The sequence below is a fragment of the Oncorhynchus gorbuscha genome, unplaced genomic scaffold, assembly GCF_021184085.1.
Source record: "Oncorhynchus gorbuscha isolate QuinsamMale2020 ecotype Even-year unplaced genomic scaffold, OgorEven_v1.0 Un_scaffold_859, whole genome shotgun sequence".
Classification (NCBI taxonomy): domain Eukaryota; kingdom Metazoa; phylum Chordata; class Actinopteri; order Salmoniformes; family Salmonidae; genus Oncorhynchus; species Oncorhynchus gorbuscha.
In genome coordinates, this window is record NW_025745847.1 from 221727 (window position 1) to 248266 (window position 26540).

General features: G+C 43.4%; 1 pseudogene; it reads right to left on the reverse strand.

Moving 5' to 3' along the window:
• Positions 1-26540, reverse strand: LOC124020581 (annotated as a pseudogene).

Here is a 26540-nt window from a genome sequence, read left to right on the forward strand (position 1 = left end):
GGTTAGAACACCTAAGCATTCTGACGGTCAGCTAGCTGCAGGAGGTTAGAACACCTAGGCATTCTGACGGTCAGCTAGCTGCAGGAGGTTAGAACTCCTAGGCATTCTGATGGTGAGCTAGCTGCAGGAGGTTTAGAACACCTAGGCATTCTGACGGTCAGCTAGCTGCAGGAGGTTAGAACACCTAGGCATTCTGACGGTGAGCTAGCTGCAGGAGGTTTAGAACACCTAGGCATTCTGACGGTGAGCTAGCTGCAGGAGGTTTAGAACTCCTAGGCATTCTGACGGTCAGCTAGCTGCAGGAGGTTTAGAACACCAAGGCATTCTGACGGTCAGCTAGCTGCAGGAGGTTAGTACGGTCGGTAGTTCCAGAAACTAGAGAAGACGGAAATCTAGAAGGAGGAAGAGGAGGAAAATCCAGTTAATGTGAGCCAATATAATAAAGGCTTTATAATATAGATCACTAAAGAAGTGCCTTGGCTTTGTGTTGCACATAAGCTTTCAGTTTGATGGTTTTCTGGGATATACGCCACAACTTCTCTGCTTCTCAGTCGATTTAGATTTGATTTTATTTTAACTAGGCAGGGTAGCCTAGTGGTTAGAGTGTAGAGGCGGAAGGGTAGCCTAGTGGTTAGAGTGTAGAGGCGGCAGGGTAGCCTAGTGGTTAGAGTGTAGAGGCGGCAGGGTAGCCTAGTGGTTAGAGTGTAGAGGCGGCAGGGTAGCCTAGTGGTTAGAGTGTAGAGGTGGCAGGGTAGCCTAGTGGTTAGAGTGTAGAGGTGGCAGGGTAGCCTAGTGGTTAGAGTGTAGAGGTGGCAGGGTAGCCTAGTGGTTAGAGTGTAGAGGCGGCAGGGTAGCTTAGTGGTTAGAATGTAGAGGCGGCAGGGTAGCCTAGTGGTTAGAGTGTAGGGGCGGCAGGTAGCCTAGTGGTTAGAGTGTAGGGGCGGCAGGGTAGTCTAGTGGTTAGAGTGTAGAGGCGGCAGGGTAGCCTAGTGGTTAGAGTGTAGAGGCGGCAGGGTAGCCTAGTGGTTAGACTGTGTAGAGGTGGCAGGGTAGCCTAGTGGTTAGAGCGTTGGACTCGTAACCGGAAGGTTGCAAGTTCAAACCCCTGAGCTGACAAGGTACAAATCTGTCGTTCTGCCCCTGAACAGGCAGTTAACCCACTGTTCCTAGGCCGTCATTGAAAATAAGAATTTGGTTTTTATTTTTTACCTTTATTTAACTAGGCAAGTCAGTTAAGAACAAATTCTTATTTTCAATGACGGCCTAGGAACAGTTGGTTAACTGCCTGTTCAGGAGCAGAACGACAGATTTGTACCATGTCAGCTCGGGGGTTTGAACTTGCAACCTTCCGGTTACGAGTCCAACGCTCTAACCACTAGGCTACACTGCCTAGTTAAAATAAAATAAAATTACAATAATACCATTTAGAACATCTTCACAGAAGCCAAACAGCTCTCCCAGTCTTCTCTTTTCTGAGTCGGACATTTCTTTAGTTTACAGACACACTTGAACAAGGTGAATCAATCTACTTCATACCAACTGACCCACAGCCTGAATCAATCTACTTCATACCAACTGACCCACAGCCTGAATCAATCTACTTCATACCAACTGACCCACAGCCTGAATCAATCTACTTCATACCAACTGACCCACAGCCTGAATCAATCTACTTCATACCAACTGACCCACAGCCTGAATCAATCTACTTCATACCAACTGACCCACAGCCTGAATCAATCTACTTCATACCAACTGACCCACAGCCTGAATCAATCTACTTCATACCAACTGACCCACAGCCTGAATCAATCTACTTCATACCAACTGACCCACAGCCTGAATCAATCTACTTCATACCAACTGACCCACAGCCTGAATCAATCTACTTCATACCAACTGACCCACAGCCTGAATCAATCTACTTCATACCAACTGACCCACAGCCTGAATCAATCTACTTCATACCAACTGACCCACAGCCTGAATCAATCTACTTCATACCAACTGACCCACAGCCTGAATCAATCTACTTCATACCAACTGACCCACAGCCTGAATCAATCTACTTCATACCAACTGACCCACAGCCTGAATCAATCTACTTCATACCAACTGACCCACAGCCTGAATCAATCTACTTCATACCAACTGACCCACAGCCTGAATCAATCTACTTCATACCAACTGACCCACAGCCTGAATCAATCTACTTCATACCAACTGACCCACAGCCTGAATCAATCTACTTCATACCAACTGACCCACAGCCTGAATCAATCTACTTCATACCAACTGACCCACAGCCTGAATCAATCTACTTCATACCAACTGACCCACAGCCTGAATCAATCTACTTCATACCAACTGACCCACAGCCTGAATCAATCTACTTCATACCAACTGACCCACAGCCTGAATCAATCTACTTCATACCAACTGACCCACAGCCTGAATCAATCTACTTCATACCAACTGACCCACAGCCTGAATCAATCTACTTCATACCAACTGACCCACAGCCTGAATCAATCTACTTCATACCAACTGACCCACAGCCTGAATCAATCTACTTCATACCAACTGACCCACAGCCTGAATCAATCTACTTCATACCAACTGACCCACAGCCTGAATCAATCTACTTCATACCAACTGACCCACAGCCTGAATCAATCTACTTCATACCAACTGACCCACAGCCTGAATCAATCTACTTCATATACCAACTGACCCACAGCCTGAATCAATCTACTTCATACCAACTGACCCACAGCCTGAATCAATCTACTTCATATACCAACTGACCCACAGCCTGAATCAATCTACTTCATACCAACTGACCCACAGCCTGAATCAATCTACTTCATACCAACTGACCCACAGCCTGAATCAATCTACTTCATACCAACTGACCCACAGCCTGAATCAATCTACTTCATACCAACTGACCCACAGCCTGAATCAATCTACTTCATACCAACTGACCCACAGCCTGAATCAATCTACTTCATACCAACTGACCCACAGCCTGAATCAATCTACTTCATATACCAACTGACCCACAGCCTGAATCAATCTACTTCATACCAACTGACCCACAGCCTGAATCAATCTACTTCATACCAACTGACCCACAGCCTGAATCAATCTACTTCATATACCAACTGACCCACAGCCTGAATCAATCTACTTCATATACCAACTGACCCACAGCCTGAATCAATCTACTTCATATACCAACTGACCCACAGCCTGAATCAATCTACTTCATATACCAACTGACCCACAGCCTGAATCAATCTACTTCATATACCAACTGACCCACAGCCTGAATCAATCTACTTCATATACCAACTGACCCACAGCCTGAATCAATCTACTTCATACCAACTGACCCACAGCCTGAATCAATCTACTTCATACCAACTGACCCACAGCCTGAATCAATCTACTTCATACCAACTGACCCACAGCCTGAATCAATCTACTTCATACCAACTGACCCACAGCCTGAATCAGCGTTCTGCCCCTGAACAGCCGGTTAACTCTACTTCATACCAACTGACCCACAGCCTGAATCAATCTACTTCATACCAACTGACCCACAGCCTGAATCAATCTACTTCATACCAACTGACCCACAGCCTGAATCAATCTACTTCATACCAACTGACCCACAGCCTGAATCAATCTACTTCATACCAACTGACCCACAGCCTGAATCAATCTACTTCATACCAACTGACCCACAGCCTGAATCAATCTACTTCATACCAACTGACCCACAGCCTGAATCAATCTACAATACCAACTGACCCACAGCCTGAATCAATTACTTCAGCCTGGACCAACTGACCCACAGTGTTGAATCAATCTACATACCAACTGACCCACAGCCTGAATCAATCTACTTCATACCAACTGACCCACAGCCTGAATCAATCTACTTTACCAACTGACCCACAGCCTGAATCAATCTACTTCATACCAACTGACCCACAGCCTGAATCAATCTACTTCATACCAACTGACCCACAGCCTGAATCAATCTACTTCATACCAACTGACCCACAGCCTGAATCAATCTACTTCATACCAACTGACCCACAGCCTGAATCAATCTAGGTTGGGCACAACTGACCCACAGCCTGAATCAATCTACTTCATACCAACTGACCCACAGCCTGAATCAATCTACTTTACCAACTGACCCACAGCCTGAATCAATCTGTTTATACCAACTGACCCACAGCCTGAATCAATCTACTTCATACCAGGTTGACCCACAGCCTGAATCAATCTACTTTAACCAGGTTGACCCACAGCCTGAATCAATCAGGTTCATACCAACTGACCCACAGCCTGAATCAATCTACTTCATACCAACTGACCCACAGCCTGAATCAATCTACTTCATACCAACTGACCCACAGCCTGAATCAATCTACTTCATACCAACTGACCCACAGCCTGAATCAATCTACTTCATTGTTGACCCACAGCCTGAATCAATCTACTTCATACCAACTGACCCACAGCCTGAATCAATCTACTTCATAGCCAACTGACCCACAGCCTGAATCAATCTACTTCATACCAACTGACCCACAGCCTGAATCAATCTACTTCATACCAACTGACCCACAGCCTGAATCAATCTACTTCATACCAACTGACCCACAGCCTGAATCAATTACTTCATACCAACTGACCCACAGCCTGAATCAATCTACTTCATACTTCAACTGACCCACAGCCTGAATCAATCTAGATACCAACTGACCCACAGCCTGAATCAATCTACTTATATACCAACTGACCCACAGCCTGAATCAATCTACTTCATATACCAACTGACCACAGCCTGAATCAATCTACTTCATACCAACTGACCCACAGCCTGAATCAATCTACTTCATATACCAACTGACCCACAGCCTGAATCAATCTACTTCATATACCAACTGACCCACAGCCTGAATCAATCTACTTCATACCAACTGACCCACAGCCTGAATCAATCTACTTCATATACCAACTGACCCACAGCCTGAATCACCAACTGACCCACAGCCTGAATCAACTTCTACTTCATATACCAACTGACCCACAGCCTGAATCAATCTACTTCATATACCAACTGACCCACAGCCTGAATCAATCTACTTCATATACCAACTGACCCACAGCCTGAATCAATCTACTTCATATACCAACTGACCCACAGCCTGAATCAATCTACTTCATATACCAACTGACCCACAGCCTGAATCAATCTACTTCATACCAACTGACCCACAGCCTGAATCAATCTACTTCATACCAACTGACCCACAGCCTGAATCAATCTACTTCATATACCAACTGACCCACAGCCTGAATCAATCTACTTCATATACCAACTGACCCACAGCCTGAATCAATCTACTTCATATACCAACTGACCCACAGCCTGAATCAATCTACTTCATACCAACTGACCCACAGCCTGAATCAATCTACTTCATACCAACTGACCCACAGCCTGAATCAATCTACTTCATACCAACTGACCCACAGCCTGAATCAATCTACTTCATACCAACTGACCCACAGCCTGAATCAATCTACTTCATACCAACTGACCCACAGCCTGAATCAATCTACTTCATACCAACTGACCCACAGCCTGAATCAATCTACTTCATACCAACTGACCCACAGCCTGAATCAATGCCAATACCGCAGCTACTCATTCACTTCAGTTTATTCTGTGGACCAATGGGGAGTGTTGGGGAAAAAAAGTGTCCTGCTGCCCACAGACGTCACCCACCTTGTCCTTGAGCTGCTGACAGAGCTGCAGCGAGATGGTGAAGAAGATGGGTGTTGTTGAGCCATGGGGACAACACACTCCACCTTGTGAACCTGGCTCACCTCAAACTTAGCATTGTTCAGCTCGCTGTGGGGAAGACAGCAGGGAAAGAGGTCAACCAGAAAGCAGTTGGATGTAATTGGTAGGGAACTGTGTGTGTTTAAACAGGTTGGGAACTGTGTGTAGTTTAAACAGGTTGGGAACTGTGTGTGTTTAAACAGGTTGGGAACTGTGTGTGTTTAAACAGGTTGGGAACTGTGTGTGTTTAAACAGGTTGGGAACTGTGTGTGTTTAAACAGGTTGGGAACTGTGTGTGTTTAAACAGGTTGGGAACTGTGTGTGTTTAAACAGGTTGGGAACTGTGTGTGTTTAAACAGGTTGGGAACTGTGTGTGTTTAAACAGGTTGGGAACTGTGTGTGTTTAAACAGGTTGGGAACTGTGTGTGTTTAAACAGGTTGGGAACTGTGTGTGTTTAAATGGTTGGGTGTGTGTGTTTAAACAGGTTGGGAACTGTGTGTGTTTAAACAGGTTGGGAACTGTGTGTGTTTAAACAGGTTGGGAACTGTGTGTGTTTAAACAGGTTGGGCACTGTGTGTGTTTAAACAGGTTGGGAACTGTGTGTGTTTAAACTAAGGTTGGGAACTGTGTGTGTTTAAACAGGTTGGGCACTGTGTGTGTTTAAACAGGTTGGGAACTGTGTGTGTTTAAACAGGTTGGGAACTGTGTGTGTTTAAACAGGTTGGGAACTGTGTGTGTTTAAACAGGTTGGGAACTGTGTGTGTTTAAACAATGGGAACTGTGTGTAGTCTAAACAGGTTGGGAACTGTGTGTGTTTAAACAGGTTGGGAACTGTGTGTGTTTAAACAGGTTGAACTGTGTGTAGTTTAAACAGGTTGGGTGTGTGTAGTTTAAACAGGTTGGGTGTAGTGTGTTTAAACAGGTTGGGCACTGTGTGTGTTTAAACTAAGTTGGTGAACTGTGTGTTTAAACAAGTTGGGAACTGTGTGTTTAAACAAGTTGGGAACTAATGGTGTTTAATCAAGTCTGGGAACTGTGTGTGTTTAGTCTAATGGGTGTGTGTTTAAACAAGTTGGGCACTGTGTGTGTTTAAACAATGTTGGGAACTGTGTGTTTAATCAAGTTGGTGAACTGTGTGTGTTTAATCAAGTTGGGAACTGTGTGTTTAAACAAGTGTGGGAACTGTGTGTGTGAAAGTGTTCAGAAATGAGAGGACTCAGGGTTAGACCCAACAAGCATAATTTACTATGCAGCTGACTAGTGACAATTTTTATTTATTTAATTAAATGGTAGTTAGTATTGTTAGAGACTAATGGAATATCTTCACGTCAACCAGATATGAAATGGACATGAAAAGATCCTGTACTGACCACAGACAGTCCATCTGAACGTGTTAGTGACCTACATGATGTGAAGCCTTAGTGTATCTAATGCAGTGTTACAACATGGCTCCGGGGTGTGTAACACGTGAGCTTCAATGGCTTGAAGTTCTGTCTAAACACCACAGGTAGACAAACTGATGCATCTTCACAATACCACATGTGATTACAGAACTAACAGCTGTGATCTTGTTTTGTGAAAGTCGTCTAAGGGATGGATTCGATCCGCAGACTGTATCTGCATGAGAGTTTGTGATTGTGTACCTAATGGTGGTGTTGGGCTAATTGCGTGCAGTGTAGACAGTCTAACAGGTGTCAGGTTGATATAGAAGTTCACCATGGTGTCGCCTGGCATTGGAGGAGTGAAGTTTTCTGGAGAAGGAGAGAGTGAGAGAAAGAGACAGAGAGCGAGAGAGTCATTGTGATGTAAATTGCTAAGTAGACGGCGAGACCAGTTTCTCTGCTATGACCTATAACCTATGAGAGACTCACCATGAGGCCGCTGGTTGCCAGTCCGGCAGGGTCTAATGGCTGCCGGAGTGGTGAGGCGGTTAGTGTAGCCCTGGTCAGCTGGAGCATCAATGGTCCATCAGCTACAACAACTAATCATCAGTCATCATCAACTGTAGTCATCAACTGGGAACAAATACAACCTGAGATCTAATGGAAATGAAGAGATGTACTCTGGGATGGAAAAGTTGTTCTAGGTAATGAACGGGTACATGGTGGAGCAAAGTTGTAAATCTAATGTGTGTAGTGTAGACTAATGATGTGTAGTCTAATGATGTGTAGTGTAGTCTAATGGTGTGTAGTGTAGTCTAATGGTGTGTAGTGTAGTCTAATAGTGTAGTAATGATGTGTAGTGTAGACTAATGGTGTGTAGTGTAGTCTAATGGTGTGTAGTGTAGTCTAATGGTGTGTAGTGTAGTCTAATGAGTGTGTAGTGTAGTCTAATGACGTGTAGTGTAGTCTAATGGTGTGTAGTGTAGTCTAATGGTGTGTAGTGTAGTCTAATGGTGTGTAGTGTAGTCTAATGGTGTGTAGTGTAGTCTAATGTGTGTAGTGTAGTCTAATGGTGTGTAGTGTAGTCTAATGGTGTGTAGTGTAGTCTAATGGTGTGTGATGTGTAGTGTAGTCTAATGATGTGTAGTCTAATGGTGTGTAGTCTAATGGTGTGTAGTGTAGACTAATGATGTGTAGTGTAGTCTAATGATGTGTAGTGTAGTCTAATGATGTGTAGTGTAGTCTAATGATGTGTAGTGTAGTCTAATGGTGTGTAGTGTAGTCTAATGATGTGTAGTGTAGTCTAATGGTGTGTAGTGTAGTCTAATGGTGTGTAGTGTAGTCTAATGGTGTGTAGTGTAGTCTAATGGTGTGTAGTGTAGTCTAATGGTGTAGTGTAGTCTAATGGTGTGTAGTGTAGTCTAATGGTGTGTAGTGTAGACTAATGATGTGTAGTGTAGTCTAATGATGTGTAGTGTAGTCTAATGATGTGTAGTGTAGTCTAATGGTGTGTAGTGTAGTCTAATGGTGTGTAGTGTAGTCTAATGGTGTGTAGTGTAGTCTAATGGTGTGTAGTGTAGTCTAATGATGTGTAGTGTAGTCTAATGGTGTGTAGTGACATAAAGTGAGTGTAAAACCACTTGTGTGAGTGTAGTCTAATCTGTTATATCTGTTAGCTAATGCTATGACACAGAAAGCAGTTAATTTCTGACATGGTGTGTAATTATCGTGTTTTCTAATGGTGGAAAGTCTAACCTTGTTACCCTCAGCCCCAGTCTTAAAGTGGTAGCTGTGTGTGTGTTCCTACCTTGTTGACCTCAGCCCCAGTCTTAAAGTGGTAGCTCTGTAGTCTACCACTCAGAAGCTGCAGAGCCTGATTCACATGGTTCCTAGCATCCTGGATAGTGAGGGAGAGACAGGGACAGAGTCAGTATTATGTAGAAACAGAGGGACAGAGTCAGTATTATTAGATCTGAGGGAGAGACGGGGACAGAGTCAGTATTATTAGATCTGAGGGAGAGACAGAGTCAGTATTATTAGATCTGAGGGAGGGACAGAGTCAGTATTATTAGATCTGAGGGATGGGGACAGAGTCAGTATTATTAGATCTGAGGGAGGGACAGAGTCAGTATTATTAGATCTGAGACGGGGACAGAGTCAGTATTATTAGATCTGACCTGGGACAGAGTCAGTATTATTAGATCTGAGATGGGGACAGAGTCAGTATTATTAGATCTGAGGGAGGGACAGAGTCAGTATTATTAGATCTTAGACAGAGTCAGTATTATTAGATCTGACAGAGGGACAGAGTCAGTATTATTAGATCTGAGCTGTGTGGGACAGAGTCAGTATTATTAGATCTGAGGGAGCTGACAGAGTCAGTATTATTAGATCTGAGGGAGGGACAGAGTCAGTATTATTAGATCTGAGGGAGAGACAGAGTCAGTATTATTAGATCTGACAGAGGGACAGAGTCAGTATTATTAGATCTGACAGAGGGACAGAGTCAGTATTATTAGATCTGAGGGAGGGACAGGGTCAGTATTATTAGATCTGAGGGAGGGACAGGGTCAGTATTATTAGATCTGAGGGAGGGACAGAGTCAGTATTATTAGATCTGAGATGGGGACAGAGTCAGTATTATTAGATCTGATGGAGGACAGAGTCAGTATTATTAGATCTGAGGGAGGGACAGAGTCAGTATTATTAGATCTGAGGGAGGGACAGAGTCAGTATTATTAGATCTGAGATGGGGACAGAGTCAGTATTATTAGATCTGAGGGAGGGACAGAGTCAGTATTATTAGATCTGAGGGAGGGACAGAGTCAGTATTATTAGATCTGAGATGAGGGACAGAGTCAGTATTATTAGATCTGAGACGGAGACAGAGTCAGTATTATTAGATCTGAGGGAGGGACAGAGTCAGTATTATTAGATCTGAGGGAGGGACAGAGTCAGTATTATTAGATCTGAGGGAGGGACAGAGTCAGTATTATTAGATCTGAGGGAGGGACAGAGTCAGTATTATTAGATCTGAGGGAGGGACAGAGTCAGTATTATTAGATCTGAGGACGGAGACAGAGTCAGTATTATTAGATCTGAGGGAGGGACAGAGTCAGTATTATTAGATCTGAGGGAGGGACAGAGTCAGTATTATTAGATCTGAGGGAGGGACAGAGTCAGTATTATTAGATCTGAGGGAGGGACAGAGTCAGTATTATTAGATCTGAGGGAGGGACAGAGTCAGTATTATTAGATCTGAGAGGAGGGACAGAGTCAGTATTATTAGATCTGAGGGAGGGACAGAGTCAGTATTATTAGATCTGAGGGAGGGACAGAGTCAGTATTATTAGATCTGAGGGAGGGACAGAGTCAGTATTATTAGATCTGAGGAGAGAGACAGAGTCAGTATTATTAGATCTGAGAGGGACAGAGTCAGTATTATTAGATCTGAGGGAGGGACAGAGTCAGTATTATTAGATCTGAGGGAGGGACAGAGTCAGTATTATTAGATCTGAGGGAGGGACAGAGTCAGTATTATTAGATCTGAGGGAGGGACAGAGTCAGTATTATTAGATCTGAGGGAGGGACAGAGTCAGTATTATTAGATCGGAGGAGAGATGGGAATTTAGGAATGTGGCCAGGTTGGGTATTTCACCATGACTCCAGGGTGTACACCTCTACTCTGACATTAAATGCAATGGGATTTTGAATGACCACAGAGAGTCAGGACACCCATTTTAACGTCCCATCTGAAAGACGGCACCCTACGCAGGGCCATGTCCCCAAATGTAATCAGGGTTTGAAATGATTATGATTTTAATCTAATATTATATCTTTTGAGGCTTCTCGCGGTCAATCAATTCGAAATCTTATAAATATTGGTTTTATTTCGTACTGACTCCCGACCATCCTCTCAAGAAAACGTTGTGACTGAATCTAGTTGATGATTCTTGGTTTAGAGGCAACAAAGGCATTTCACTGTACTTGCGCACATGACATTACAACTTGAAACAAGACAGAGAGACACAGAGAGACACAGAGACAGAGAGACAGAGAGACAGAGACACAGAGAGACACAGAGAGACACAGACACAGACAGAGAGACACAGAGACACACAGAGACACACAGAGAGACACAGAGACACACAGAGAGACAGAGAGACAGAGAGAGACAGAGACAGAGAGAGACAGAGAGACAGAGAGACACAGAGAGACAGAGAGACACAGAGAGACACAGAGAGACACAGAGAGACACAGAGAGAGACAGAGACACAGAGAGACACAGAGACAGAGAGACACAGAGACACACAGAGAGACACAGAGACACACAGAGAGACACAGAGAGACACAGAGAGAGACAGAGAGAGACAGAGACACAGAGAGACACAGAGACACAGAGACACAGAGAGACACAGAGACACACAGAGAGACACAGAGAGACACAGAGAGACACAGAGAGACACAGAGAGACACAGTACCTGTTGTAATTTCCAGTGCTTATCATCCCTGAATGTGAAATGCATCACTTGGTTGCTTTTAGCAGTTTTCAGATTGATGTCCTGCGAAGACAAAGCAATCAAACACATTACAGACAGAACCTGACATTGTGACATGTTCTCTACTAAAACATTACAGACATTACAGACAGAACCTGACATGTTCTCTACTAAAACACATTACAGACAGAACCTGACATGTTCTCTACTAAAACACATTACAGACAGAACCTGACATTGTGACATGTTTCTCTACTAAAACACATTACAGACAGAACCTGACATTGTGACATGTTCTCTACTAAAACACATTACAGACAGAACCTGACATTGTGACATGTTCTCTACTAAAACACATTACAGACAGAACCTGACATGTGACATGTCTCTACTAAAACACATTACAGACAGAACCTGACATGTTCTCTACTAAAACACATTACAGACAGAACCTGACATGTTCTCTACTAAAACACATTACAGACAGAACCTGACATTGTGACATGTTCTCTACTAAAACACATTACAGACAGAACCTGACATTGTGACATGTTCTCTACTAAAACACATTACAGACAGAACCTGACATGTTCTCTACTAAAACACATTACAGACAGAACCTGACATTGTGACATGTTCTCTACTAAAACACATTACAGACAGAACCTGACATGTTCTCTACTAAAACACATTACAGACAGAACCTGACATTGTGACATGTTCTCTACTAAAACACATTACAGACAGAACCTGACATTGTGACATGTTCTCTACTAAAACACATTACAGACAGAACCTGACATTGTGACATGTTCTCTACTAAAACACATTACAGACAGAACCTGACATTGTGACATGTTCTCTACTAAAACACATTACAGACAGAACATGTTCTCTACTAAAACACTGACATGTTCTCTACTAAAACACATTACAGACAGAACCTGACATTGTGACATGTTCTCTACTAAAACACATTACAGACAGAACCTGACATTGTGACATGTTCTCTACTAAAACACATTACAGACAGAACCTGACATGTTCTCTACTAAAACACATTACAGACAGAACCTGACATGTTCTCTACTAAAACACATTACAGACAGAACCTGACATTGTGACATGTTCTCTACTAAAACACATTACAGACAGAACCTGACATTGTGACATGTTCTCTACTAAAACACATTACAGACAGAACCTGACATTGTGACATGTTCTCTACTAAAACACATTACAGACAGAACCTGACATTGTGACATGTTCTCTACTAAAACACATTACAGACAGAACCTGACATGTTCTCTACTAAAACACATTACAGACAGAACCTGACATGTTCTCTACTAAAACACATTACAGACAGAACCTGACATTGTGACATGTTCTCTACTAAAACACATTACAGACAGAACCTGACATTGTGACATGTTCTCTACTAAAACACATTACAGACAGAACCTGACATTGTGACATGTTCTCTACTAAAACACATTACAGACAGAACCTGACACTAAAACACATTACAGACAGTGACATGTTCTCTACTAAAACACATTACAGACAGAACCTGACATGTTCTCTACTAAAACACATTACAGACAGAACCTGACATGTTCTCTACTAAAACACATTACAGACAGAACCTGACATTGTGACATGTTCTCTACTAAAACACATTACAGACAGAACCTGACATGTTCTCTACTAAAACACATTACAGACAGAACCTGACATGTTCTCTACTAAAACACATTACAGACAGAACCTGACATTGTGACATGTTCTCTACTAAAACACATTACAGACAGAACCTGACATTGTGACATGTTCTCTACTAAAACACATTACAGACAGAACCTGACATTGTGACATGTTCTCTACTAAAACACATTACAGACAGAACCTGACATTGTGACATGTTCTCTACTAAAACACATTACAGAAAACACATTACAGACAGAACCTGACATTGTGACATGTTCTCTACTAAAACACATTACAGACAGAACCTGACATTGTGACATGTTCTCTACTAAAACACATTACAGACAGAACCTGACATGTTCTCTACTAAAACACATTACAGACAGAACCTGACATGTTCTCTACTAAAACACATTACAGACAGAACCTGACATTGTGACATGTTCTCTACTAAAACACATTACAGACAGAACCTGACATTGTGACATGTTCTCTACTAAAACACATTACAGACAGAACCTGACATGTTCTCTACTAAAACACATTACAGACAGAACCTGACATTGTGACATGTTCTCTACTAAAACACATTACAGACAGAACCTGACATTGTGACATGTTCTCTACTAAAACACATTACAGACAGAACCTGACATGTTCTCTACTAAAACACATTACAGACAGAACCTGACATTGTGACATGTTCTCTACTAAAACACATTACAGACAGAACCTGACATGTTCTCTACTAAAACACATTACAGACAGAACCTGACATTGTGACATGTTCTCTACTAAAACACATTACAGACAGAACCTGACATGTTCTCTACTAAAACACATTACAGACAGAACCTGACATTGTGACATGTTCTCTACTAAAACACATTACAGACAGAACCTGACATGTTCTCTACTAAAACACATTACAGACAGAACCTGACATGTTCTCTACTAAAACACATTACAGACAGAACCTGACATTGTGACATGTTCTCTACTAAAACACATTACAGACAGAACCTGACATGTTCTCTACTAAAACACATTACAGACAGAACCTGACATGTTCTCTACTAAAACACATTACAGACAGAACCTGACATGTTCTCTACTAAAACACATTACAGACAGAACATTGTGACATGTTCTCTACTAAAACACATTACAGACAGTGACATGTTCTCTACTAAAACACATTACAGACAGAACCTGACATTGTGACATGTTCTCTACTAAAACACATTACAGACAGAACCTGACATTGTGACATGTTCTCTACTAAAACACATTACAGACAGAACCTGACTGACATGTTCTCTACTAAAACACATTACAGACAGAACCTGACATGTTCTCTACTAAAACACATTACAGACAGAACCTGACATGTTCTCTACTAAAACACATTACAGACAGAACCTGACATGTTCTCTACTAAAACACATTACAGACAGAACCTGACATGTTCTCTACTAAAACACATTACAGACAGAACCTGACATTGTGACATGTTCTCTACTAAAACACATTACAGACAGAACCTGACATTGTGACATGTTCTCTCTACTAAAACACATTACAGACAGAACCTGACATGTTCTCTACTAAAACACATTACAGACAGAACCTGACATGTTCTCTACTAAAACACATTACAGACAGAACCTGACATGTTCTCTACTAAAACACATTACAGACAGAACCTGACATTGTGACATGTTCTCTACTAAAACACATTACAGACAGAACCTGACATTGTGACATGTTCTCTACTAAAACACATTACAGACAGAACCTGACATGTTCTCTACTAAAACACATTACAGACAGAACCTGACATTGTGACATGTTCTCTACTAAAACACATTACAGACAGAACCTGACATGTTCTCTACTAAAACACATTACAGACAGAACCTGACATGTTCTCTACTAAAACACATTACAGACAGAACCTGACATGTTCTCTACTAAAACACATTACAGACAGAACCTGACATTGTGACATGTTCTCTACTAAAACACATTACAGACAGAACCTGACATTGTGACATGTTCTCTACTAAAACACATTACAGACAGAACCTGACATGTTCTCTACTAAAACACATTACAGACAGAACCTGACATTGTGACATGTTCTCTACTAAAACACATTACAGACAGAACCTGACATTGTGACATGTTCTCTACTAAAACACATTACAGACAGAACCTGACATGTTCTCTACTAAAACACATTACAGACAGAACCTGACATTGTGACATGTTCTCTACTAAAACACATTACAGACAGAACCTGACATTGTGACATGTTCTCTACTAAAACACATTACAGACAGAACCTGACATGTTCTCTACTAAAACACATTACAGACAGAACCTGACATGTTCTCTACTAAAACACATTACAGACAGAACCTGACATGTTCTCTACTAAAACACATTACAGACAGAACCTGACATGTTTCTACTAAAACACATTGACATGTTCTCTACTAAAACACATTACAGACAGAACCTGACATTGTGACATGTTCTCTACTAAAACACATTACAGACAGAACCTGACATGTTCTCTACTAAAACACATTACAGACAGAACCTGACATTGTGACATGTTCTCTACTAAAACACATTACAGACAGAACCTGACATTGTGACATGTTCTCTACTAAAACACATTACAGACAGAACCTGACATTGTGACATGTTCTCTACTAAAACACATTACAGACAGAACCTGACATGTTCTCTACTAAAACACATTACAGACAGAACCTGACATGTTCTCTACTAAAACACATTACAGACAGAACCTGACATTGTGACATGTTCTCTACTAAAACACATTACAGACAGAACCTGACATGTTCTCTACTAAAACACATTACAGACAGAACCTGACATTGTGACATGTTCTCTACTAAAACACATTACAGACAGAACCTGACATGTTCTCTACTAAAACACATTACAGACAGAACCTGACATGTTCTCTACTAAAACACATTACAGACAGAACCTGACATGTTCTCTACTAAAACACATTACAGACAGAACCTGACATTGTGACATGTTCTCTACTAAAACACATTACAGACAGAACCTGACATGTTCTCTACTAAAACACATTACAGACAGAACCTGACATGTTCTCTACTAAAACACATTACAGACAGAACCTGACATTGTGACATGTTCTCTACTAAAACACATTACAGACAGAACCTGACATGTTCTCTACTAAAACACATTACAGACAGAACCTGACATTTGAACATGTTCTCTACTAAAACACATTACAGACAGAACCTGACATGTTCTCTACTAAAACACATTACAGACAGAAGAATGTTCTCTACTAAAACACATTACAGACAGAACCTGACATGTTCTCTACTAAAACACATTACAGACAGAACCTGACATGTTCTCTACTAAAACACATTACAGACAGAACCTGACATTGTGACATGTTCTCTACTAAAACACATTACAGACAGAACCTGACATGTTCTCTACTAAAACACATTACAGACAGAACCTGACATGTTCTCACTACTAAAACACATTACAGACAGAACCTGACATTGTGACATGTTCTCTACTAAAACACATTACAGACAGAACCTGACATGTTCTCTACTAAAACACATTACAGACAGAACCTGACATTGTGACATGTTCTCTACTAAAACACATTACAGACAGAACCTGACATTGTGACATGTTCTCTACTAAAACACATTACAGACAGAACCTGACATGTTCTCTACTAAAACACATTACAGACAGAACCTGACATTGTGACATGTTCTCTACTAAAACACAGTCAAACACTGCCGGTGAGAATGTTTACAGAGAACAGTCTAGAACCAGAGGAAGGAGACACTCACAGCTTGAGTCAGGGCTTCTCCCTGTAGAGTCAGTACTGACATTTCACCTGGTCCATGCTGTGAAGACAAGACAGCAGGACTCACAAGACTCATAACGACACTGAGGAAGTCCCAGATAGAACCCTGTCCCCTAAAACACACTACTGTTGACCTGAGTCCTATGTCATAACGACACTGTGGAAGTCCCAGATAGAACCCTGTCCCCTACACACTACTGTTGACCTGAGTCCTATGTCATAATGACACTGTGGAAGTCCCAGACAGAACCCTGTCCCCTACACACTACTCTACTGTTGACCTGAGTCCTATGTCATAATGACACTGTGGAAGTCCCAGACAGAACCCTGTCCCCTACACACTACACTACTGACAAAACCTGTTGACCTGAGTCCTATGTCATAATGACACTGTGGAAGTCCCAGATAGAACCCTGTCCCCTACACACTACTGTTGACCTGAGTCCTATGTCATAATGTCACCTTGTCATAGACTCAAATCCCGGCAGATTAGAAAGGTGTTGATGTCTGTAAACAGAAGGTTGTGTAATGTATAAACATGTTAACAGAAGGGGGTTAACTGCCTTGTTCAGGGGCAGAACGACAAGATTTTTACCTTGTCAGCTCTGGGATTTTATCAAGCAACCTTTCAGTTACTGGCCCAGCGCTTTTACCGCCCCTCTAACCACTAGGCTACCTGCTCTAACCACTAGGCTACCTGCCTCTAACCACTAGGCTACCTGCCTCTAACCACTAGGCTACCTGCCTCTAACCACTAGGCTACCTGCCTCTAACCACTAGGCTACCTGCCTCTAACCACTAGGCTACCTGCCTCTAACCACTAGGCTACCTGCCTCTAACCACTAGGCTACCTGCTCTACCACTAGGCTACCTGCCTCTAACCACTAGGCTACCTGCCTCTAACCACTAGGCTACCTGCCTCTAAACCACTAGGCTACCTGTTCTCTAACCACTAGGCTACCTGCTCTAACCACAGTTAGGCCACCTGCCCCTCTAACCACTAGGCTACCTGCTCTAACCACTAGGCTACCCTGCTACCTGCTCTAACCACTAGGCTACCTGCTCTAACCACTAGGCTACCTGCTCTAACCACTAGGCTACCTGCTCTAACCACTAGGCTACCTGCTCTAACCACTAGGCTACCTGCTCTAACCACTAGGCTACCTGCTCTGACCACTAGGCTACCTGCTCTGACCACTAGGCTACCTGCTCTGACCACTAGGCTACCTGCTCTGACCACTAGGCTACCTGCTCTGACCACTAGGCTACCTGCTCTAACCACTAGGCTACCTGCTCTAACCACTAGGCTACCTGCTCTAACCACTAGGCTACCTGCTCTAACCACTAGGCTACCTGCTCTAACCACTAGGCTACCTGCTCTAACCACTAGGCTACCTGCTCTGACCACTAGGCTACCTGCTCTAACCACTAGGCAACCTGCTCTAACCACTAGGCTACCTCTAACCACTAGGCAACCTGCTCTAACCACTAGGCTACCTGCTCTGACCACTAGGCTACCTGCTCTGACCACTAGGCTACCTGCTCTAACCACTAGGCTACCTGCTCTGACCACTAGGCTACCTGCTAACCACTAGGCTACCTGCTCTAACCACTAGGCAACCTGCTCTAACCACTAGGCTACCTGCTCTAACCACTAGGCTACCTGCTCTAACCACTAGGCTACCTGCTCTAACCACTAGGCTACCTGCTCTAACCACTAGGCTACCTGCTCTAACCACTAGGCTACCTGCTCTAACCACTAGGCTACCTGCTCTAACCACTAGGCTACCTGCTCTGACCACTAGGCTACCTGCTCTAACCACTAGGCTACCTGCTCTGACCACTAGGCTACCTGCTCTGACCACTAGGCTACCTGCTCTGACCACTAGGCTACCTGTCTTACATTGTGTATTGTATTGCTATGAATCAAGGAGACACATTTTATGTTTTTTAAATGGCTAATAAAAGAATCAAAAGTCACTAACTCAACCAATCAAATCACCCAACTGATCAATTAACCAATCAAATCAACGAATGAATCCCTCCAAGACTTACGTTGAGCTGCCCAGGATGAAGTTCTCCTGTTTCAGTTGGTTCTCCAGTCCTGGGGTGGGAATGGAGAACCTCCTGGATGCCTCCTGGTGACATAAACACAGAACACAATCTAGTTCTACAGAACACAATCTAGTTCTACAGAACACAATCTAGTTCTACAGAACACAATCTAGTTCTACAGAACACAATCTAGTTCTACAGAACACAATCTAGTTCTACAGAACACAATCTAGTTCTACAGAACACAATCTAGTTCTACAGAACACAATCTAGTTCTACAGAACACAATCTAGTTATACAGAACACAATCTACACTGAACAAATATATAAATGCATCATGTAAAGTGTTGGTCCCATGTTTCATGAGCTGAAATAAAAGATCCCAGAAATGTTCTACACGCACAAAAAGCTTATTTCCCTCAAATGTTGTGGTCAAATGTGTTTACATCCCCGTTAGTGAGCATTTCTCCTTTACCAAGATAATCCATCCACCTGACAGGTGTGGCATATCAAGAAGCAGATTAAATTTGGATAAGAGCGTCTGCTAAATGACTTAAATGTAAATGTAAACATAACCATTACACAGGTGCACCTCGTGCTGGGGACAATAAAAGGCCACTCTAAAATTTGCAGTTTTGTCACACAACACAATGCCACGGTGGTCTCCAGTTGAGGGAGTGTACAATTGGCATGCTGACTGCAGGAATGTTTATTTTAAAAATATATATATATATTTTACCATTATTTAACCAGGCAAGTCAGTTAAGAACATATTCTTATTTTCAATGACGGCCTGGGAACAGTGGGTTAACTGCCTGTTCAGGGGCAGAACGACAGATTTGTACCTTGTCAGCTCGGGGGTTTGAACTCGCAACCTTCCGGTTACTAGTCCAACGCTCTAACCACTAGGCTACGCTGCCGCCTCTACACTCTAACCACTAGGCTACCTGTCGCCTCTACGCTCTAACCATTAGGCTACGCTGCCACCTCTACACTCTAACCACTAGGCTACCTGTCGCCTCTACACTCTAACCACTAGGCTACCTGTCGCCTCTACACTCTAACCACTAGGCTACGCTGATGTCCACCAGATGTAGCCAGAAAAGTGAATGTTCATTCCTCTACTATAAGCCACCTCCAACCTCGTTTTCCAACCTCGTCCAACCGGCCTCACAACCGCAGACCACGTGTATGGCGTTGTGTGACCACGTGTATGGCGTTGTGTGGGCACGTGTATGGCGTTGTGTGGGCACGTGTATGGCGTTGTGTGACCACGTGTATGGCGTTGTGTGGCCACGTGTATGGCGTTGTGTGGCCACGTGTATGGCGTTGTGTGGCCACGTGTATGGCGTTGTGTGGCCACGTGTATGGCGTTGTGTGGCCACGTGTATGGCGTTGTGTGACCACGTGTATGGCGTTGTGTGGCCACGTGTATGGTGTTGTGTGGCCACGTGTATGGCGGTGTGTGACCACGTGTATGGCGGTGTGTGACCACGTGTATGGCGGTGTGTGACCACGTGTATGGCGTTGTGTGGCCACGTGTATGGCCACGTGTATGGCGTTGTGTGGCCACGTGTATGGCCACGTGTATGGCGTTGTGTGGCCACGTGTATGGCGTTGTGTGGGCACGTGTATGGCGTTGTGTGGGCACGTGTATGGCGTTGTGTGGGCACGTGTATGGCGTTGTGTGACCATGTATATGGCGTTGTGTGACCACGTGTATGGCGTTGTGTGACCACGTGTATGGCGTTGTGTGACCACGTGTATGGCGTCGTGTGACCACGTGTATGGCGTCGTGTGGCCACGTGTATGGCGTCGTGTGGCCACGTGTATGGCGTTGTGTGGCCACGTGTATGGCGTTGTGTGGCCACGTGTATGGCGTCGTGTGACCACGTGTATGGCGTCGTGTGACCACGTGTATGGCGTTGTGTGGCCACGTGTATGGCGTTGTGTGGCCACGTGTATGGCGTTGTGTGGGCGAGCGGTTTGCTGATATCAATGATGTGAACAGAGGTCCCCATGGTGACAGTGGGGTTATGGTATGGTGTTTGCTGATATCAATGATGTGAACAGAGGTCCCCATGGTGACAGTGGGGTTATGGTATGGTGTTTGCTGATATCAATGATGTGAACAGAGGTCCCCATGGTGACAGTGGGGTTATGGTCTGGGCAGGCATAAGCTACGGACAACAAACACAACTGCATTTTAATCTATGGTAATTTGAACGCACAAAAATACCCTGACGAGATCCTGAGGCCCATTAGAGGTATGTGTGACCAACAGATGCATGTCTGTATTCCCAGTCATGTGAAATCCATAGATTAGGGCCTAATGAATGTATTTAATTTGACTGATTTCATCATATGAACTGTAACTCAGTAAAAATCAATGAAATTGCTGCATGTTGCGATTATATTTTGGTTCAGTATAATAAACCTGTACACAATCTAGTTACAGCACTGTAAATATCTCCATTAATAATTCAATCAAATGTCTTGAGAAGCGCGAGTACAAATAGCAATCAACTCTGACAACAGTACGCCGAAATCACACAACATTTGAAGAATTTAGTTACACAACAAACTAGCCAAAGTTAAAATGTCTTGGAATGCACTTGTTCTACATGGTTTATCCTTAGTCATGATAATCTCCTCTTATCGGATCCTCCTCGATGGCTCTGGGGTCAGTGTACCACAGCTAGGTCCAATACATGGCTATGGGGTCAGTGTACCACAGCTAGGTCCAATACATGGTTTATCCTTAGTCATGACAATCTCCTCTTATAGGATCCTCCTCGATGGCTATGGGGTCAGTGTACCACAGCTAGGTCCAACCCAATATTGACAACTCAGCAGTGTTAAGACACCTCAGTGACAGTCTTGTGTTGGGGTCGGAGCTCTTTGATCCCATGGAGCCAATACTTAGTTGTTGGGTTGATCCTACAGTCGTGGCCAAAAGTTTTGAGAATGACACAAATATTAATTTTATGCTTCAGTGTCTTTAGATATTTTTGTCAGATGTTACTATGGAATACTAAAGTATATTTACAAGCATTTCATAAGTGTCAAAGGCTTTTATTGACAATTACATGAAGTTGATTGATGCAAAGAGTCAATATTTGCAGTGTTGACCCTTCTTTTTCAAGGACTCTAATCCACCCTGGCATGCTGTCAATTAACTTCTGGGCCACATCCTGACTGATGGCATGCTGTCAATTAACTTCTGGGCCACATCCTGACTGATGGCATGCTGTCAATTAACTTCTGGGCCACATCCTGACTGATGGCATGCTGTCAATTAACTTCTGGGCCACATCCTGACTGATGGCATGCTGTCAATTAACTTCTGGGCCACATCCTGACTGATGGTATGCTGTCAATTAACTTCTGGGCCACATCCTGACTGATGGTATGCTGTCAATTAACTTCTGGGCCACATCCTGACTGATGGCATGCTGTCAATTAACTTCTGGACCACATCCTGACTGATGGCATGCTGCCAATTAACTTCTGGGCCACATCCTGACTGATGGCATGCTGTCAATTAACTTCTGGGCCACATCCTGACTGATGGCATGCTGTCAATTAACTTCTGGGCCACATCCTGACTGATGGCAGCCCATTCTTTCATAATCAATGCTTGGAGTTTGTCAGAATTTGTGGGTTTTTGTTTGTCCACCCGCCTCTTGAGGATTGACCACAAGTTCTCAATGGGATTAAGGTCTGGGGAGTTTCCTGGCCATGGACCCAAAATATCAATGTTTTGTTCCCGAGCCACTTAGTTATTTAGTTAGTTAGTTATGACTTTTGCCTTATGGCAAAGTGCTCCATCATGCTGGAAAAGGCCTTGTTCGTCACCAAACTGTTCCTGGATGGTTGGGAGAAGTTGCTCTCAGGAGGATGCGTTGGTACCATTCTTTATTCATGGCTGTGTTATTATGCAAAATTGTGAGTGAGCCCACTCCCTTGGCTGAGAAGCAACCCCACACATGAATGGTCTCAGGATGCTTTACTGTTGGCATGACACAGGACTGATGGTAGCGCTCACCTTGTCTTCTCCAGACAAGCTTTTTTCCGGAAGCCCCAAACAACCGGAAAGGGGATTCATCAGAGAAAATGACTTTATCCCAGTCCTCAGCAGTCCAATCCCTGTACCTTTTGCAGAATATCAGTCTGTCCCTGATGTTTTTCCTGGAGAGAAATGGCTTCTTTGCTGCCCTTCCTGACACCAGGCCATCCTCCAAAAGTCTTCGCCTCACTGTCCGTGCAGATGCACTCACACCTGCCTGCTGCCATTCCTGAGCAAGCTCTATACTGGTGGTGCCCCGATCCCACAGCTGAATCAACTTTAGGAGATGGTCCTGGCACTTGCTGGACTTTCTTGGGCGCCCTGAAGCCTTCTTCACAACAATTGAACCGCTCTCCTTGAAGTTCTTGATGATCCGATAAATGGTTGTTTAAGTGCAATTTTACTGGCAGCAATATCCTTGCCTGTGAAGCCAATTTTGTGCAAAGCAATGATGATGGCACGTGTTTCCTTCCCTGTCTCAGCCTCCAGTATTTATGCTGCAGTAGTTTATGTGTCGGGGGGCTAGGGTCAGTTTGTTATATCTGGAGTACTTCTCCTGTCCTATTCGGTGTCCTGTGTGAATCTAAGTGAGCGTTCTCTAATTATCTCCTTCTCTCTTTCCCTCTCTCGGAGGACCTGAGCCCTAGGACTATCTGACATGATGACTCCTTGCTGTCCCCAGTCCACCTGACCGTGCTGCTGCTCCAGTTTCAACTGTTCTGCCTTATTATTATACGACCATGCTGGTCATTTATGAACATTTGAACATCTTGGCCATGTTCTGTTATAATCTCCACCCGGCATAGCCAGAAGAGGACTGGCCACCCCACATAGCCTGGTTCCTCTCTCGGTTTCTTCCTAGGTTTTGGCCTTTCTAGTGAGTTTTTCCTAGCCACCGTGCTTCTACACCTGCATCACTTGCTGTTTGGGGTTTTAGGCTGGGTTTCTGTACAGCACTTTGAGATATCAGCTGATGTACGAAGGGCTATATAAATACATTTGATTTGAGGTAGTCATAATATATAATAATATAATAATAATAATAATAAATGCCATTTAGCAGACGCTTTTATCCAAAGCGACTTACAGTCATGTGTGCATACATTCTACGTATGGGTGGTCCACGTATGGTTGACAGAGGAAAAACAATGATTCCAAGCACCACCCTCCTTTTGAAGCTTCCAGTCTGTTATTCGAACTCAATCTGCATGACAGAGTGATCTCCAGCCTTGTCCTCGTCAACACTCACACCTGTGTTAACGAGAGAATCACTGACATGATGTCAGCTGGTCCTTTTGTGGCAGGGCTGAAATGCAGTGGAAATGTTTTTGGGGGATTCAGTTCATTTGCATGGCAAAGAGGGAGTTCGATCAGATGAATTACAATTCATCTGATCACTCTTCATAACATTCTGGAGTATATGCAAATTGCCATCATACAAACTGAGGCAGCAGACTTTGTGAAAATTAATATTTGTGTCATTCTCAAAACTTTTGGCCACGACTGTAGACGCTGATCTTGGATCAGTTTGGGATTTTCCCCCACTAACGGTAAGGTGAGGATAGGGAGAGAGGAAGCTGATCTTAGATCTGTACAAAAGAGAAACTTCACCCCAGAACTAATATTTACCTTCAGTATATCCTGGAGCTGCTTCAAAACAGCATGGACCTCCTCTTTCAGCAACCAGTTAAACTCCTCCTCCTGAGGGGAGGGAAGGGAGGGAGGGAGAGAACGAGAGAGGGGTGGGGTGAATGAGAGAGGGGTGAAAGAGAGAGAGAGAGGAGACAAACAAGATAGTTATTGTGGTGGTCAGCAGAGATAAGGATAGATAGGCTTATTCTGTTCTAGAATGATCACATTATCGTGGTTCCAATTAGAATTCCACGGGTGTTCTGAGAATGCCGTGGTTCTACTTCCCTGAATGCACGAATCATAGAATTAGAGTGAATCATTCTAAAGCTATGGTAGAAATGTCATCTGACAGGAAGCAACAGAGACATGTTGCTCTTGTGCCTGTGTATCTACATACATACCAGTACCTTTAAGAGACCTGCTTCTGTATACTAGCTGTATAGAAAGCCCTGCATAGATCTTCTCTCTTGGATGAAGCCCACCCCTGAGGACTGAATGTGACGCTTGACACCTATGGATCTATAGGTGGAGCTGTGTACAGAAGGCTAGATATATGGGGTTGGCAGGGCAGCAGTGACCTCACCCATCGAAGGCTGTAAATGTGACAATCATTCAATGTGACTATTATGAGGACTTGGATCATACTGTACATCACGTTGTCATTGACAACCAGCAGAACAGAGCTTGCCGACGCAAGGCAGCAGAGCAGTTATATTCAGGCGCTACGGCATTGAGTGTACAAGACATTAAGGACGCCTTCCTAATATTGAGTCGTACAGGGATGCTGACTCCCATGTTGACTCCAATGCTTCCCACAGTTGTGTCCAGTTGGCTGGATGTCCCTTGGATGGTGGACCATTCTTGATACACACAGGAAACTGTTGAACGTGGAAAAACCCAGTAGCTTTGCAGTTCTTGACACAAATCGGTGCACCAGGCACCTACTACCCTACCCCGTTCAAAAGGCACTTCAATATTTTGTCTTGACCGTTCACCCTCTGAATGGCATACATACACAATCCATCTCTCAAGTCTAAAAGTCCTTATTAACCGGTCTCAGTCCTCCCCTTCGTCTACACCGGTTGAAGAGGATTTAACAAGTGACAAGAGATCATAGCTTTCACCTGGTCAGTCTATATCAAGGACAGAGCAGGTGTCCTTAATGTCCCTTTTAAATCACGCAAGAAGATCGCATGAGAAAATATACACTCATAATAACAATCAATAGTTGGCTAGAAAAATAGCTAGCTAGACGTCAGTGAATAACTAGCGAGCCAAGATTAACCCATTTATGTTGTTAGCTAGCTTGTCATGATCCCGACCCTTCCAGTTTTGCTTACCAAAACAGCCCTCTCGGCTTGGCTTGGACCCGACATCTTTGGTAGTTCAGATAAAGATCTT